General features: G+C 44.6%; 1 protein-coding gene across 3 annotated transcripts in view; it reads right to left on the bottom strand.

Moving 5' to 3' along the window:
- The window catches only part of LYPD6 (LY6/PLAUR domain containing 6), a 36,697-nt gene extending 23,647 nt beyond the window's left edge, over positions 1-13,050 (bottom strand). For 2 of the 3 annotated variants that reach the window (XM_053948222.1, XM_053948223.1), the window contains exon 1: positions 9,322-9,390. The gene's annotated coding sequence lies outside the window, so the exon portion shown is untranslated. Of the gene's footprint in view, positions 1-9,321; positions 9,391-13,010 lie in introns of those variants that run through there. The other variant, XM_053948225.1, reaches the window with a different exon arrangement.
- Positions 13,051-13,770: the final 720 nt, after the last annotated feature.

Below are 13,770 nucleotides of genomic sequence, written 5' to 3'. Positions count from 1 at the left end.
CCCCAGTGCAGCTCTACACACAAACTCATCGCTGAGGCCACAGCTGTGAGCATCACAATTCCTAAATTAATTAATTTGGGCTCCCAAGCACTGGAGCCCAAGCAGGGCAGTCCCAACTCCTCCTTTACCATCCAGGTCCCTCATCTTCTCCATGAAAACCTTTCATAAATCAAAAAGTGATTTTAAAATCTACCTTTGTGTAGAGGACAGGGAACCAAAGAGCTCCAGAGCAGCAGGACGAGGTGAGCAGGACCAAACCAGGGGCCAGGAGCTCCTTGAGCTCCTTTAAAGTCACCCGGCAGTGGGAGGAGCACCAGGAATTAATTAGGGAACAATTTCCCACCTCTGCTCAGGTGTGTGCTCTTTGTTGACCAGAATCACCTGACCTGGAGCATTCCTCCAGGTCAAAATGTCAGAGAAATAAATTAAGATAAAATAACAAAGAGAATTTTGAACATTTTGGTTTTGTGTTTATAATTCAGGCCTTCTCTGCAACATAATTAACAATTAAGCAGGAAAAGTCTCATCCCTCCACAGGGAATTTGTTTCTTCCACACCTTAAATCCTAAAATTTTGCCCAGCCTGGCTGTGAAAATTGTCTGCTTCAGAATAGGAAATAATCAATGTTTTAAGTCTTTCCATTAGAGTTTTTCAGTAAATAATAATTTAAAAATACCAAAAGGAAAATAAAAATAAAATAAAATTCCAAGGCCAGGTTGGACAGGGCTTGGAGCAACCTGGGATAGTGGAAGGTGCCCGTGGCAGGGGGTGGAATGGGATGAGCTTTAAGATCCCTTCCTAAATTTATGGAAGGCAGCCATAAACATGAAAATAAATATGAAAATATTCATTCATTCACCCCTCATGGCTCCAATTCTCTGCAGATCCCAGCCCAGGTGGAGGCACCACTCCGGGAGATCAGGTGGATTTTCAGCCCCAACAGCCACGGAGGAGACAGAGCAAAACCCAGAACTTCCCCCCCTGGGCTTGCTCATCCTCTGGATTCCTGATCACAGCTCAGAAAAATTCATTTTTCACCTCGAAGCGGAAGAGAAGAAATGAAAAATGTGCTGTACAACCTTCTCCTGTTAGGACAGACTTGCAGATACCTCACATTTTTCATTTATTATCAGGGGCTGGTTCGTGGAGCTCCAAGCCACGCTCTGTGCCAGAGATATGAGCTCATGGAGCTGAAGTTCTGACTCCCTGCCAGATCGAGCTGTGATATTAAAAGAAGCCAAAAATGAGCTTCCCGTGCAAAAACTGGGAACAAAAGAGCATTTTTCCAGTGCTACCCTGAGGGTTCACAGGAATCTCAATGTCCAGCTCCCGTCTCATCAGCCCCTGAGCTCCGGCACGCGCGGAGCAGGATCCCGGCGTGGGCTCCTTTGGCGTGTGGCTGTGGTTGAATCAGGGCACAGACACAGGGAGGTCCTGGCAGAAGCTCCCAGCCCCAGCCATGCCCAAGGAGCTGCTCGTTTCCCAAAGCTGGAGCGCACGGAATGGGGTGGGAGATGCAGCCCCCAGCCACGGCTGGAGGCACAACGGGATGGTTTGGGTGGGAAGGGACCTGGGGATCATCCAGCTCCAACCTGGACACCTTCCACCATCCCAGGCTGCCCCAGCCTGGCCTTGGGCACTGCCAGGGATCCAGGGGCAGCCCCAGCTGCTCTGGGAATTCCAGCCCAGCCAGGAATTCCCAATTCCCAATCTCCCAGCCATCCCTGCCCTCTGGCAGTGGGAGCCATTCCCTGGCTCCTGTCCCTCCATCCCTTGTCCCCAGTCCCTTTCCAGCTCTCCTGGAGCCCCTTCAGGCCCTGCAAGGGGCTCTGAGCTCTGCCTGGAGCCTTCCCTTCTCCAGGGGAACATTCCCAGGGCTCTCAGCTCTGCCTGGAGCCTTCCCTTCTCCAGGGGAACATTCCCAGGGCTCTGAGCTCTGCCTGGAGCCTTCTCCTCTCCAGGGGAACATTCCCAGGGCTCTGAGCTCTGCCTGGATCCTTCCCTTCTCCAGGGGAACATTCCCAGGGCTCTGAGCTCTGCCTGGAGCCTTCCCTTCTCCAGGGGAACATTCCCAGGGCTCTGAGCTCTGCCTGGAGCCTTCCCTTCTCCAGGGGAACATTCCCAGCTCTCCCAGGCTGGCTCCAGAGGGGCTCCAGCCCTGCAGCAGCTCCGTGGCCTCCTCTGGATCTGCCCCAGCACCTTCTGGTGTTGGACCCAGCTCTGCAGGTGGGGTCCCACCTGAGGGAGAATCCAAATTCTCACCCCAGGATTTGCCACAGAAGGTTCCACCCACGAAGGGCTGGACTCAGGAGATTTCCCTCTCACCAACAGCAGCCAAAGACCTGCTGATGGTGATGTTTGCTTTAAGCAACCTCAGTGCTCAATTTTACACATCAGAGACCCAAAACCAACTCAGGAAGTGCTGTATTACCCAGTCGGGTGAGCTGCAGGAATTTTGCATTTGAGAAGAACAGGCAGATACTGAATTCTTACCCGAAACACTTCAAAATAACATGAAAAATCCAACAAACAGAGCTCAGACAGACCCAAGAGCGCTCGCCCAGCCCTCCCAGATCCTGCTGACAGCTGCTGGAAGCACATGGAATCTTTTCAGGACAGATCACCTTGAAAATAATCCTCCCTCCAGAAAGCTTCTGATACCCAACAGCATAAACTGTGCTCAGAGAAACACGGGAAGGGCTGTGAGGAAAAATGTCCCTGGCAAAGCAATGGTAATATGAGTTATGGAATGGTTTGGATTGGGAAGAATTCTCTAAATCCAGCCCTCCTCCGTGGATGTTGATCAGAAAGAAAAACTGAATATAAACACTGGCATCAATGAACATAATTATCAGGAATTTTAACCAAACAAAACTAAACTCAGTGGTTTGGAATTTCCTGAAGATGCGGAATGCCAGGCAGGTGTGGGATCAGCCTCGGGAGCGAGGCCTTCACTCTCAAATCCATCAAACTGTCCTTGGGACCACAACCACCAGCATGAACTTGGATGTGCAGTGCACACCTTTCATTTTTTCCATCACCTGAGAGTTTAGGAAACGCCAGAGTCTTCCCTGCCTCCAAGGAAAGCCACATTTTACTGCAGGTCTCCACATTTTTTAGAAGGAAATTGCAGATAAGGCGTGTGCTAAAGCCATCCCCACAACTTGCCCTGTTGGGTAATAAAAGCTCAGTTCCTCTCCTCGACTCCGAGCCAAGAATCCATGGGGAAGATTTTCCCAAAAAACTCTGTGAAAATCCCACACTTTAAATAAAGATGTTTAAATAAAGATGTAATAAAGATGTACCAACCTATTTGTCCCAAGATATTTTTCCATTCACACAAAAACGTGGCTACAAGACTTAAAAACCCCTTCCCACAGAGGTTTCAGGTGTTTCATCTTCCCATAGAACATCCCGTGGATTGATCCTGGATACAAGGATAAATACCCTTGGATTGAGACTGGAATTGGAATTATCCCAGCAACAAGTGTGCTGATAATGTTGCTTCTACTTTTGGGACCTCAACATAATTCTCACGTGGCATCACACGGTTCCCTTCATGGTTTTGGCAGCCAAGCCAGGAAAATCCCTTCCCAAAACCCCCTCCCAGCCAAGGAATCCAAATGAAAATGGGAAAAAGAAGTGACAGACGCCCAGAGCTCCACACCTTGCACGGGGACAATTTGGTGCAGGGTCCAAAGCACCCAACCTGTCCTAATCACCTTGAGCTCATTAATTTACAAAGCTTTGGCCCAACTCTCGGGGCTGGCAGATGATCAAGCTCTTAGTGGATGTGATTCAAACTAATCCACTAAAAGGCATTTAATTCCAGCGAGGAAACCAGGACTTTTCAATTATTAGAAGTGCTAAAAAGTTTTGCTGCCAGCAGACTTTCAAGGTGAGGGGAGAACCAAGGCCCAGCTCAAGTCCCACCCCATGGTTCCCCCAGTCCCCTTTCACTGCAGACAGGGGAGGAAGCAGCTGGATCCAGCCTGTGGTGTTGCTTATTTCCCCCTTTTTCATCCCTCAGATCCCATTTTCAGGATGGTTTCCTAGGGAAGAGAGGATTTTGTCAAATTACACAACTTCCCATTGGATCCGTCAGGGCATTTGGCCAGGCTGGAGAGGAAGGGGAGGTTGGGGAGTTAATGAATATTTCATGATGGGAATATCCTCCAGCTACCTCAGCCAAGGAAACCCTGCACTCCCATCAGTACCTCACTAGACACCAAAAAACCCAAAAATCCCAACATCCAACAGAGAAAGAAAGAAAGAAAGAGAGAAAACTTTTAAGTATCCCAACCGTGGCAAAAAAAAAATGGAATTACAAACCAGGATAAGACCCAGAGTTGTAAAAATCAACTTCCACAGGCATTGGGCACAGACATTGGAGCTGGGAATGTTGCTGTTAAACTGCTCAAGATTTTTATTTTGCCAGTTCCAAGAAGCCAAGGCCTTGTTGTCTGAACACCAAATCAAACAACACCAAGTGTCATTTCCAGATAAGATATTTTAGTGGATATAAAACTCAAAGCAGGTAAATATTCATTCATTTAACAACACTCTTGGTTGCCTCAATTAAAATTTTGCTCCATAAAGCAATCCCACAAAAAAAAAAAAAAACCACTCATGAGGAAAAAAACCATTGAAAAAAGCACCTCTTTCCCTTTTCCCACTTGAATATTAGATCTAAACCCAAGGTAGAAGCTGTTTTAAATCTCTGTTATCTGGGAAATATAAGAAGATGGTGATATGAATTTTTAAAACATTGTTAAATGCCCCAAAGATGCTTTGTACCCTATTAAATGTTTGAGCAGTGCATGGCTTGGTAGATACAAGCTGAAAACAACTTAACAGCAGTGCAACTTCCATCCTTAAAATGCAACTGAAAAAAAAACAACTTTAAAACCTTCTCCATCCTTGAAGGCCAACTGACCAATATAGAGATGTCTGTGTTTGTGTACAGGTTTTATAGAGTTATAGAAAACGGGCGTTTGAGATGGATAAAAAAGGTATTTTAGGTGGATAAAATAGGTATTTTAGGTGGATAAAACAGATATTTTAGATGCATTTATTGTATAATTATCTAAGGATGGACACACAGTCATCACCCAGCAGAGACAGGAGGTAAAGTGAGGACGACAAGGCCGCTTAACCTTTCCTCGGGATGTGAGGAACCCGCGGCGTTTTCACTCCCCACAAACCTCTCCTCCTTCCCACCTCCATGGATACCCCCAAAAAAACTCCGATCCACCAAATAAACCCCCTTGGGAAAACACCTCCACGAGGTCCCAGTGGGTATCCCAAGGGTCCAAACTGGGCGTTTGTGGATGGCTCCCAAGGCTGGATCCCAACCCCGCGCTCACCCTCTCTCTCCTCCGCGCTCGCCGGCCCCGTGGATCTTCCTGGAGAGGGCTGGAAGCTCCTTAAGAGCATGAAGACATCTCAAGAGATTTTAACTCTTAATATCTGCAGACTGGCATCTGCTTCCCCGGCAGTTTAGCCCCAAATGTACGTCTGGGAAGAAGGAGAGCCCTAAAAGCAGGCGGGATTTCTATGAAATCCAGCCCTGCACTGGTTTGGCTTTAGAATCTTGTTACAGGAGCACAAGAATCCCAGGAAAACAAACTCCCTTTGGAGAAATACTGAAGGCTGGGGAAGGCTGGGCGTGCACAAAAACAAAGAGCTTGGTAGGTGCAGAGAAAACAAAAATAGATTCAACCCTGTTAAATATTTAAATATAGATAATAACACAGCAGAATAGGCCAAATTTGTATAAAAAAAACAGAGTAATTCATTAAAAAAAATCTAAAAAAATCTAAGAGTTCAAATGGTCTGTTTTATTTCATGTATTTAGATTTACCACAATCCTTATGTGGGGACACTCAGACAAATGTCATTTCCACAAATACACAAATCAGCTCTAAATAAGCTGCACGTGCAGAGCCCCTGTTAAATCAATATTTGGGCTGAGGAATTAAAGTGCTGCCGTTTGGGATTCTGGCCAGGAAAGCCCACGAGACCCCACGACTTGAGCAGCAGATGCACAGAGCGAGGTCTGGAGATGCTGACATTTCATCAAGGGCTCCCATTCTCTTCTGGGGACAAGAGCCATTGTTCCCTGTCCCACCAGGGCTCTTTGGGAACACTGCAGAAGCACATCTGCCCAAATTTATTTTATTAATAAATCTGAATAAGTGTTTTTCTAAGTTTTTTTTCCAAGGTGTTTCATTCGATTCCCCAAAAATAACATCTGAAGAGCAACCTGAGGGAATTTGCTTCGTTTATTCCAAAATTGTGTTTGTTGCTGTGAAACAGCAAATAAATTAAAATCTGCAGGAGCTGGCAAAGAGAAATCCAGAGGTTTAATGGAGAATATTTTGGTTAGATTGTCCTTCTCCTTCCTGCCAACCTCATTTTCAGGTGACTTTGTGGCATGTAGTTATGGCCTAACTCCACCTTCTCTTCTGGACACACAATATTTACATTAAAAATCATTCTACAGCTGATGAATCTCCAAAAACGAGCTTGTCAAGCCCTTCCCTCCGCCAGCCAGACCCAAAAAAATTCCTGATTTCCGTAACAGGAGCCTGAATTTTGTGGCACGGAAGGACAGTGAGCTGAAATCACCCCGACTGCTGCTGCAGGACTCACCCTGCCAGGTGATTCCAGCTGGGAATCTCTGCCTGGATAAAGGAATGAGAACAGTGAAAAGGAACAGGGGCTGAGTTTAAAATTTCCAGCTATTTCGGAGGAGAATGTAGTCAGCTGGTAAATTAATTAATTAATAAGGACTAACAGCAGCAGTTCACGAAATTTCCTGAGAAAAGATATTTACGAGGGCTTTTTTTTTCAAATTGCCCCAGGGCACTTAAAACCCACTTTTGATAAGCTCAAAATTAGGCGAGATCAGGAAATAAGCCTTCAGCATTTCTGGATATAAACCACCAGGAAAACACTCTCCTTCCATGACTTCCCCTTTTCCAGAGTCCTTTTATTCCCTGCACTGCAAACTGATCCTGAATCCCAATCATTCCCTCTGTTAATCTGCTTTTATACTTTATTTTATTTATTTATTTTTTTTTTTTAGCACAGCAACTCCCTCCCCGGGACAAAGCCCAGGAATTCTGCAACCTGCCTGATGCTGAAATATTTCCCTTCCCATTTTTCCGGGCAAATCCCTGCAGTATCCACAGGGATCACCTGCCTGAGAGTCGTCATTTGTCTGCACAGCAGCTCAGGAGGTGAAAGCAGAGCCACACAAAAGCTCAGGGCTGACCGAGAGGAAATAATTGCAGGCAGAATTCCATGAGAGGAATTTATGTAATTCCATTAAAGGCACTTGTAGAGGAAGAGAAATTTAAAAAAAAAAAAAAAAAAAACAAAAAAAAAAAAAAAAAAAAAAAAAAAACAAAAAAAAAAAACAAAAAAAAAACAAAAAAAAACCAAAAAAAAACCAAAAAAAAAAACAAACAAAACAAAACAAAAAAAAAAAAAAAAACAAAAACAAAAAAAAAACCAACCAAACAAAAAAACCCCTCAAATTTAAATAGAATGCACCCAGAATTTGATAAAATACAGGAATAACTGGCATTAAACAAATAAAAGACATAAAAGGAAAACATGATATAATTTTAATTATAAGCGAGGTAATTCCTCTCGTCTTTTCCTATCATATTTAGCAGTTCATGTAGAATTTTTAGCAGTTTATATGGAACATTCAGCAGCTTATATAGAATATTTAGCAATTTATATAGAGTATTTAGCTATTTATATGGCATATTTAGCTGCATATATAACATTTGTAGTAGTTGATCTAAAATATTTAGCAGTTTATATGGAATATTTAGCAATTTATATAGAGTATTTAGCTATTTATATGGCATATTTAGCTGTATATATAGATTATGTAGTAGTTTATCTAGAATATTTAGCAGTTTATATGGAATATTCAGCAATTTATCTAGAATATTCAGCAATTTATCTAGAATATTCAGCAATTTATATAGAATATTTAGCAATTTATTAGCTATTTATGCGGCATATTTAGCTGTATATATAAAATTTGTAGTAGTTTAGAATATTTAGCAGTTTATATAGAATATATAACAATTTATCTAGAATATTCAGCAATTTGTCTAGAATATTTAGCAATTTATTAGCTATTTATGTGGCATATTTAGCTGTATATATAGAATATGTAGTAGTTTATCTAGAATATTCAGCAATTTATCTAGAATATTTAGCAATTTATATAGAATATTTAACAATTTATTAGCTATTTATGTGGCATATTTAGCTGTATATATAGAATATGTAGTAGTTTATCTAGAATATTTAACAGTTTATATGGAATATTTAGCAATTTATCTAGAATATTCAGCAATTTATATAGAATATTCAGCAATTTATCTAGAATATTCAGCAATTTATATAGAATATTTAACAATTTATCTAGAATATTCAGCAATTTATCTAGAATATTTAACAATTTATCTAGAATATTCAGCAATTTATATAGAATATTTAGCAATTTATTAGCTATTTATGCGGCATATTTAGCTGTATATATAAAATTTGTAGTAGTTTAGAATATTTAGCAGTTTATATAGAATATATAGCAATTTATCTAGACTATTCAGCAATTTGTCTAGAATATTTAGCAATTTATTAGCTATTTATGTGGCATATTTAGCTGTATATATAGAATATGTAGTAGTTTATCTAGAATATTTAGCAGTTTATATGGAATATTCAGCAATTTATCTAGAATATTCAGCAATTTATATAGAATATTTAGCAATTTATCTAGAATATTTAGCAATTTATTAGCTATTTATGCGGCATATTTAGCTGTATATATAAAATTTGTAGTAGTTTAGAATATTTAGCAGTTTATATAGAATATATAGCAATTTATCTAGAATATTCAGCAATTTGTCTAGAATATTTAGCAATTTATTAGCTATTTTTGTGGCATATTTAGCTGCATATGTAAAATTTGTAGTAGTTGATATAGAATATTCAGCAATTTATCTAGAATATTCAGCAATTTATATAGAATATTCAGCAATTTATCTAGAATATTTAGCAATTTATATAGAATATTTAGCAATTTATTAGCTATTTATGTGGCATATTTAGCTGTATATATAAAATTTGTAGTAGTTTAGAATATTCAGCAATTTATCTAGAATATTCAGCAATTTATCTAGAATATTCAGCAATTTATATAGCACATTTAGCAACTGACACAGAACATTTAGCAATTTTTATACCAAATTCGGAAGCCCCTGGCAGAGCTTGCTCAGGAATACGCACCAGCGGAGCAGCAGGAGGGAAATTTTTATGCCGTCATCCCAAACCCATCCCAACCTTGAGGAGTTCCCGAGTTTCCCAGCGAAGCCAAGCCCCGGGTGGGAGGCGCAGCTCCCGCTGAGAGCATCTGCAGCATCCCCCGGGAGAGAGCCCCACTCTTAACTCCCTGCCCTGGCGCCGCTGGCAGCCCCATAAATGGGAATATTGTGGATTCACAGGGAATCGCTGGAGAAGGAGCTGAGCTGGGATCACGTAGGCACAACCGGGCAACGAACAAACGCCCGTTTATACTGGATTTTTTTTTTTCCCCCCCCCCCGTTTTAGCACGTGCCAAGGGATAAGCCGTGGGTTTATTGGGCGCACAGATGTCCAAAATGGATTTTTATGGGGTTAACAATACTTTGTTGTTGGTGGGGAAGGAGTCCTGCCTCCAGACACACATTTCTCCTGTGAAGCCCATAAAGTTTTCACAGCAGATTTATAAAAACTCAAGCAGGGACAACAAAGTGGAAGAGCCCAAATAGCGGCCCGGACAGAAAATGATGATTATTTCCAGGAACATATGGCCACGGAGGGATAAGGACTCTGCTCCTCTCTGAGTAGGTCGCACCACGCCACAAAAAACCACAGAAAACTCACCAGGGGCAAAATGGTTCTAGGACAGGAAAAAAAAAAAAAAATAAAGAGGAGTTATTCACATAGTAGGAAAAAAGACGGATTTCCAGCAAGTCTTGTCGTTCAAACTACAAAAAAAAAAAAAAAAAAAGAAAATCATGGAATTCAAAATAGTTTTTAAAAAGTGGTGGTACAATCGTGGGTTTTATTTGTACTTTTGCTCTTGCTCTCCCATTACACCACAAGGAGGGATTGTCTGAGGTCACAGTCTCTCCAGAGTGGCAAAGAGCCACCAGAAATCCTACCTTGCCACCTCCTTTTAGTGCTCCCACCGAGCCAGGATCTCTTTCCAAAGGCAGATCCCAATCAGCGAGGCAGACACGGCACCTTTCACCCAGGGCCCGCGCCAGCCGCCCCAGGGCTGAAATAACAGTTTGTTTTCGAGCTAAATGAGTTCATTTTCACTAAATAGGTCTCCCTGAGTGAGTTTTCTGGAGCCAGCCCATCAGCAGCACCAGCAGACACTTCCAGCTCTCCTGAGCTCTCCACGGCCGAGCTCGGCCCTTGGATCACTTGACCCCAAGGACTCGCTCTGCCCATTCCATCACATCAATCCGACAGACACGAGGAGCAGAACGGGGCAGGAAAAGGAGGGGGGGGGGTGTCAGAACTTCCTGCCCTCAGGTCCTAAAAATCATCTTGAGGGATGTCCAGAGTTTATTTTTAGTGCTCCTCGAACGCCTCTATTCACCCAGGCCGTGAGAAACTGGATTGATCGACAAATCGTGGGATGCAACTTGGGTTTCCACTGGAAAACCCCAAGCCTGCTGATGAGCAGGGCTGAAGGCAAATAATTTATTCCGTTTCCAAGCTCCCTTGTAACTTATCCTTTACTTTTACACCAGAGAGTGGCAGGAAATCAGCCTGGAGATCAGACACGCGAGCGCCAAATAATGGAACCAGCGGATCGCTGACGCATAAATAAAGTTTTAGATTCGCGGGGAACAAGCCTCCCACTGTAACACGGCCAGGAGGACTTTTCAGATGTTTTTATGTCAGCACTGGCCTAAAAAATAATCCAGTGGGAATGGGAAGGGTTGGATTCCCTCCCCGCTGGCACCTCCTGGGGCTGCAGGGAGGTTAGACCCGAGGGCAAGCCTGGCTAAACCCCGTCCTTGGTGTTTGCATAACTGATGAGTGGATGTTGGGAATCGTTTTATCCCAGCAGTCCTAATGAGCTAAACCATTTTGGGATCCTTTGTCTCACCGAGGATTTGTTTTCAGCTCGTTCCGCCGCCGAGAAAACACGGATCTGGTGGAGAAACCTCATCCCCACCCCTCGTGCCTCGCAGGGCTGGACCCTGCAAGCTCAGCACTGACCACAGCCAAGCAAAAATATCAACATTTGTATTTTCCTGTGCTGCTTCCGGCGCCGGTTGCAGAGGGAACGGCACCGCCGAGTTTCCACAGCAGGGAAATAACGCACAGCTCTGAAATCCGCGAGGATTGCGCGAGGCTGGAGCGAGCCTGACCAGCACCAGCGCCAGCTCTGAGCCAGCCAGGTCCTCCTATCTCAGTGCAAAATGGCTTTTCCACAGCAATAAAAGCAGGGGAAAATCCAGCAGAGGTTGTCCTAAAGGTCGCACCAGGGATTTCCACCCACTTCCCCCTGGGAGCTCTGTGGTTTGCACCAATTCCCACAGAACAAGCTCTCTGAAGCGACAGAATAATTATTTTTTTTTAATATAAAAAATGCATTTATCGTGCCAGTTCTGCCCACTGGAAGTTCCCAGTCCATCAGCCCAGCAGCTGGTGTGGCCTGAAAATGAATCTTGAAGTGATTTTAAAAAAACGAACCACAGCCTGGGCTCGTGACACTGGAAAAAAATCAACCAATGTGGATTACAAACGATGGATATTCCTTCAGGGACTCCCACAGTTTGGGCAGGTTTTCATACCTGCCCGTGCCCATTGCCAAGTAAAAATTCCCAAAATACAGCACAAATTATGTGCATATAGAAAAAAATAATCCAGCTCATTGTGTTGACAGGTGATATTTAGGAATAGAATTTAATAATTATTAAGACATTGGTAATATTCCCTCCACTTGAGCAGGAAAGAGCACATACACCGGCTGCAACTGGAAACACAATTATTTATCTATGAAATTCATTTAATTTTTAATTTAATCTAATCCAAAGCTAGGCTGGATGGGGCTTGGAGCAACCAGGGGAAGGCGTCTCTGCCCACGGCAGGGATTGGAATGGGATGAGCTTTAAGATCCCTTCCAACCCAAAATATTCCGCGATTTTTTAGAGAGCAGTGTTTTTAATTAACAGGGAAGAAGAGCAGGAAGCTCTTTAGCAGCACCGTGACTCTCATTTACTCCCAACAAATACAATTATTCCCTTTGCTTTCATCCGGAAAACAACTTGTGAAGAGCCCCATTTCCATAAAGAGGCTCTCAGGGAAAAAAAAAAAAAATTAAATAATGATAACCACACTCCCAGCCTGCTGCCAAACCCCAGAGCCCCGCTGGGGAGCGGGGCAGGACCAGCCTGGGAGCGCCTCCATCACCTCTGGGGAGCCAAAACCACCGGAGAACCCTCTCCGGTGGCTGTGATCCCAAAAAAACGGGATTTTTGGGGGGAGAAGGGGGTGTTTGGAAGGGAAGGGAGGGTTCCAAACACGGGGGGCTCCTGGAAAATCCCTCCGGCTCCCCCCGGGGCTCATCCCGGGGCTCATCCCGCGGGGCCGGTTCTGCTCCTGGAGGGGAGCGAGGGGTCCCCAAATCCGGCTGGAATCGCCGAGCCAGGGCTGAGCGAAGGGAAAATGGACATTTTCCCCTTTAACCCCGCACAGGCACGGGTTTGTTTTGCTAAGCACGTGTCAAACCGAGTGACTTCTCCGCTAAAAAAAAAATAATCGCTTTTTTTCCGCTGTAACAATGGAGAAAACAAGAGGGAAAACAAGAGGGAAAACAAGGGGGCAAACAAGAAGGAAAACAAGAGGGAAAACAAGAGGGAAAAGCGGTAGAAAGAAGGGATTTGGGGGGTTAAACAGAGACAGGGACGTACCTTTACCGCACGGATTTTCCAGGCGCTGGCTCAGGGATTTTCCATCGCTCCCTCGGCGGCCGGGGCAGCCCGGGAGCCGGGAATGCGGGAGCCGGGGATGCGGGATCCGGGAATGCTGGAGCCGGGAATGCTGGATCCAGGAATGCTGGATCCGGGGATGTTGGAGCCGGGAATGCTGGATCCAGGGATGCTGGAGCCGGGAATGCTGGAGCCGGGAATGCTGGAGCAGGCTGGGCTCGCCTCCCTGCCGGGGCCGGCTCATGGAGCGGCAGTGCCCGCTCTGCTCTGCTGGCAAGGCGAGATTAGGATCTCCGGCGGGCAGGGAATTGTGCTGAGCTCCGGCTTTCCTTCGTGCTTCATTAAAAACGAGGTTTTATTCCGGGCTGGTGTGGACAGATCAAACAATCAGCGGGTTATCCCGCTTGTCTTTGTTCCCGAAAGGGGGGAAAAAAAAAATCTATGGATAGCAAAGGATGAGCTCAGAAGCACGGGGAGTTAACAGCCGAGAAGGAAAGGAATCCTGCGAGCCAGGAGCTCCAGAGTGACCCACGAACATTCCAGCCTGCTGGGATTGCCTTATTCCCGTTTTTCCGCTCCGCGGGGCTGCTGCTGCTCTTGCCGAGGGCCAGCGGGCAGTTCCAGCTCCCTGCCCCAGCCGGGAGCGTCTCCCCGGCGCTGAATCACCGGCGGATGGAGCGCAGCGCTCCGGAAAGCTTCACCCGAGCACAGCTCCGGCTGCGGGGCTGCGGGCTTTCATCCC

Source organism: Vidua chalybeata, chromosome 7, assembly GCF_026979565.1.
Source record: "Vidua chalybeata isolate OUT-0048 chromosome 7, bVidCha1 merged haplotype, whole genome shotgun sequence".
NCBI lineage: Eukaryota > Metazoa > Chordata > Aves > Passeriformes > Viduidae > Vidua > Vidua chalybeata.
This window is presented reverse-complemented; position numbering and strand designations above follow the sequence as displayed.